Below are 5,071 nucleotides of genomic sequence, written 5' to 3' on the forward strand. Positions count from 1 at the left end.
GGGGCTTCAGCTGACGTGAAGAATATGCAATAACTTGCCCTTCCTGCATCAATACACAACCCAAGCCAACGCGCGAAGCGTCGCAATACCACTGTATACATCCCCGAACCGGAAGGCAACACTAACACTGGTGTTGTAGTCAATGATGTCTTGAGCTTCTGAAAGCTCACCTCACAATCATCGGACCATCGAAATGGAGCACCCTTCTGGGTTAATTTGGTCAAAGGTGCTGCAATAGATGAAAAACCTTCCACGAACCGACGATAATAACCTGCCAAACCCAGAAAACTCCTGATCTCCGTCGCCAAAGTGGGACGATGCCAATTCTGAACTGCCTCAATCTTTTTGGAATCAACTTTAATACCTTCGCCCGATACGATATGTCCCAAAAATGCTACAGACTCAAGCCAAAACTCACATTTAGAGAACTTAGCATATAGCTTTTGTTCCCGCAATGTCTGAAGCACTACTCTCATATGCTGCTCATGCTCCCCCTTACTACGTGAGTAGATCAAAATGTCATCAATGAAGACAATGACAAATGAGTCAATATATGGCCTGAATACCCTGTTCATCAGATCCATAAATGCTGCCGGGGCATTAGTTAATCCAAAAGACATTACCAGAAACTCATAATGACCATATCTAGTACGGAAAGCAGTCTTCGGAATATCCGAATCCCGAATCTTCAACTGATGGTACCCCGACCTCAAGTCGATCTTAGAGAATACCCTAGCACCCTGCAACTGGTAAAATAGATCATCAATACGCGGCAACCGGTACTTGTTCTTAATAGTGACTTTGTTCAATTGGCGATAATCAATACACATTCGCATTGTTCCATCCTTCTTTTTCACAAATAATACTGGTGCACCCCAAGGCGATACACTCTGTCTGACGAACCCTTTGGCTAGTAAATCTTCAAGCTGTTCTTTCAACTCTTTCGGAGCCATGCGATACGGTGGGATAGATATAGGCTGGGTATCTGAAGCCAAGTCAATACAGAAATCAATATCACGATCAGGTGGCATACCTGGAAGATCTGACGGGAATACATCGGGGAACTCCCGAACTACAGGTACTAAATCAATAGCCGGAGTCTCTGCAGTAGTATCCCGAACATAGGCTAGATAAGCCAAACAACCCTTCTCAACCATGTGTTGAGCCTTTATAAAAGAAATAACTCGATTAAATGAACTAATAGGCGAACCTTTCCACTCCAGCTTAGGCAATGCTGGAATAGCCAAGGTAACAGTCTTGGCATGACAATCTAGAATAGCATGATATGGAGATAACCAGTCCATGCCCAGAATAATTTCAAAATCGGCCATCTCAAGCAATAAGAGATCTGCTCTAGTTTCATAACCACAGAATGTAATAATACAGGACCGGTAGACCCGGTTCACAACAACAGAATCGCCCACAGGAGTGGACACATATACAGGAGTACTCAAGGACTCACGAGAAACATCTAGGAATGGAGCAAATAGAGATGACACATATGAATACGTAGATCCTGGATCAAATAATACTGAGACATCTTTGCCACAAACAGAAATAATACCTGTAATCACAGCATCTTAGGCCTCTGCATCTGGTCTAGCCGGAAAAGCATAGAACCGAGCTGGAGCGCCAACTGTCTGGCCTCCGCCTGGCTGACCTCCACTTCTAGGACGACCCCTACTCATCTGTCCTCCACTTCTGGGTGGTCGGACTACTGGTAGAGCAACCGGTCCGGTAAGCATAGGCTGCTGACCCTGCTGTACTGGTCTACCTCGAAGCCTGGGGCAAAACCTCTGCATATGACTGGGATCCCCGCACTCATAATAACTCTTCGGTGCGATGGGCTGCTGACTAAGTGTCTGGCCCTGGGGACCTAAATACCCACTGGGAGGACCCTGAATAGCTGGTGGGCGGTAAGAACTCTCTGGGATAGCACTGGGATAAGGTCGCACTGGAGCACCTCAAGGAGGTGGTGGTGCTGGATATAGGGGTCTGTTGGACTGTCCCCTCACGAACTGACCTCTGCCCCCGGACAGAGCACCTCTGAACTCTCCAGAGTACCTGAACCGCTTATCTCTCATAATCTGCTCTCGGCTCCACTGACGTACACCCTCAATCCTCCGGGCTATCTCCACAACTCGCTCATAAGAAGTACCCATCTCAACCTCTCGAGTCATAGTGGCCTGAATACCAGTATGTAAACCGGCTACAAACCTTCGCACTCTCTCCGCCTCAGTAGGGAGTATCATTAGTGCATGGCAAGATAATTTAGAAAACCTCGCCTCATAATCAATCACTGACATCTGACCTTGCTGGAGCTGCTCAAACTGAAACTGCAACTCTTCCCTCTAGGAGGATGGAATATACCTGTCCAAGAAGATACGGGTGAACCTGTCCCAAGTCATGGGAGGAGAATCTGCTGGTCTGCCAAGAGCATAAGACTGCCACCATCTACGGGCTCTCTACCCTCTAGCTGAAAAGTAGCGAAATCAACCCCATGGGATTCCAATATCCTCATGTTGTACAGTCTATCCTTGCAACGATCAATGAAATCCTGTGGATCCTCATGTCACTTACCCCCGAAGACAGGAGGATGTAGTCTAGTCCATCTATCCAATAGTTTCTGAGGATCAGCGGTTATAGCTGGCCTGGGCTCAGGTGTAGTTGTTGCCACTGGCTGGACTCCACCCACGGGTAGTGCACCCTGAGTCTGATATATAGCAGCTTCTTGTCCATGAGCCTGTGCGGTAAGTGTCTGTGCTTCCCCGCCCGCCTGAGATATGGTTGGGTCTGCCGGAAATAAACCGGCCTGAGTCATATTATCCATGAATCGCAACATACGACCCATGACATCCTGAAATCCCGATGCAGATGTGAAGTTCACCGGAGCTGGCTCTGCCACAGGCACCTCACCCTGCTCCTCAATAATGGGATTCTCTGCTGGATCCACTGGCGGCATAACCGGAATAGTCCTGGGATGTCCTCGCCCTCTACCACGGGTTGGAGCCCTCCCTCGTCCTCTGCCTCATCCTCTAGCAACTGGGGGAGTAGCTCTTCCCTGGTCTGGAATCTCATTAGAGCGTGTTCTCACCATCTGTGAGAGAATAAGAGAAGGATATTTAGTACTACATCAATTGCACGATAGAATATGAAGAAAGGTAGTTTCCTAACACCATATAGCCTCTCGAAGATAAGTACAGACGTCTTCGTACCGATCCGCAAGACTCTATTAGGTCTGCTCATAACTTGTGAGACCTACGTGAACCTAGTGCTCTGATACCATGTTGTCACGACCCAATTTCACCTATAGATCATGATAGCGCCCAACACTACAGCTAGGCAAGCCAACTAATAAATCAAACGTACATTGGTTAAACTTTTATTCTAAAAAAATAATAAAATACCAACTTCTACCAATGTGTGTGCCAAGACCCGGTGTCACAAGTGCATGAGCATCTAGTAGATTATACAAAACTCCAAATACTGTCTGAAATGAAATAGATAGAATATAAATATAAGAAGAGACACTGGTAGCTGCAGAACGGCTCAGAAAGGCAGCTCACCACTATTCCTCGGGATGACGTGGGTATGTGATGATAGGTCCTCCACTGGTACCTGTCTCAGATCCTGCACAAAAAGTGCAGCAAGTGTAGTATGAGTACGTAAACAACGTGTACCCAGTAAGTATCAAGCCTAATCTCGAAGTGGTAGAGACGAGATGGCCGACTTTGACACTCACTATGGGTCAATAATAATAACTTAAATAAAACTAGAATATTTAAATCAGCATGATTTACAGAATTTACAATAATTTATTTAATCAGCAGAGATAATCAAATTCCTTCAAATGTAACAATTCTCAATATATTGTTTAAATTCCTTCAATTCAGAAAAATTACAATTTATCAATTAAATCTCATTTACAGGAGTAACAATTAATTCCATAAACAAGCAAGAATAATAATTCATTAAATTCCAAGGATTTTTCCAAATAATTAATTAGCTTCTCAAGCTGAAATAAATTATTAAAGTATCGTGTAATTATTATTATTATTAAGCACGATTTCTGCCGAGGACATACGGTTCGATCTAGAGTGTCGTGTACACTGCCGAGGGACGTGCGGCGCGATCCATAGATGCATCTATCCTGCCGAGACGTTCGGCCCGCTCCACAAGAATGGAGGACATTTTTTTGATGTGCCTCCGGAAGGAGAGTGTATTTATTATAAGATGAATTTGGGAGGAGAATAATTTATTTAAACAATTAATTGATTAAAACAGACAATCAAGCCTATGAGATTTCCATCCTTTAATATCTTTATCTAACAATTCACAATATATTCATATAGATATCAATTAATATAAATAAATCAAAGAATACAATTTACACAAGTAAGGCATGCTCTGTGTCATAAACTACCCGGACTTTAGTATTAATAGTAGCTACGCACGGACTCTCGTCACCACGTGCGTACGTAGCTCCCCACAATTAGCAACAATTATTTAATTTTAATCACCTATGAGGTAATTTTTCCCTCACAAGGTTAGACAAGAGACTTACCTCGTCTTGCTCCAATTTAATCCATAATTTTGCCTTTTTCACGATTATCCAACTCTGTCTGGCTCGAATCTAGCCAAAATAATTCGATACAATCACTAAAAATTATAGGAAATAAATTCTATAAGGAAATACTACATTTTAATAAAAATTCCGAAATTAATTAAAAATTCGCCCGTGGGGGCCACATCTAGGAATCCAACGAAAGTTATAAAATCCGACAACCCATTCAATTACGAGTCCAACCATACCAGTTTCACTCAAATCCGACTCTGAATCGATACCGAAATCTCAAAATTTCGTTTCTATGAGATTTCTAAACTTTTTTTACAAATTTCATTCTCAAAACACTAATTAAATTATGAAAACAATGATATACTTGTATATGTAGACCAAATCTGAGTTAGAATCACTTTCCCCAATATTTTTTCCTTGAAAATCTGCCAAAAGTCGTCTCTGCTCAAGCTTAAGTTCGTCAAAAATGGCAAATGGGACGAATGCCCTCTTTTT

This window comes from Nicotiana tomentosiformis, chromosome 3 (genome assembly GCF_000390325.3).
Source record: "Nicotiana tomentosiformis chromosome 3, ASM39032v3, whole genome shotgun sequence".
In the NCBI taxonomy this organism is placed as follows: domain Eukaryota; kingdom Viridiplantae; phylum Streptophyta; class Magnoliopsida; order Solanales; family Solanaceae; genus Nicotiana; species Nicotiana tomentosiformis.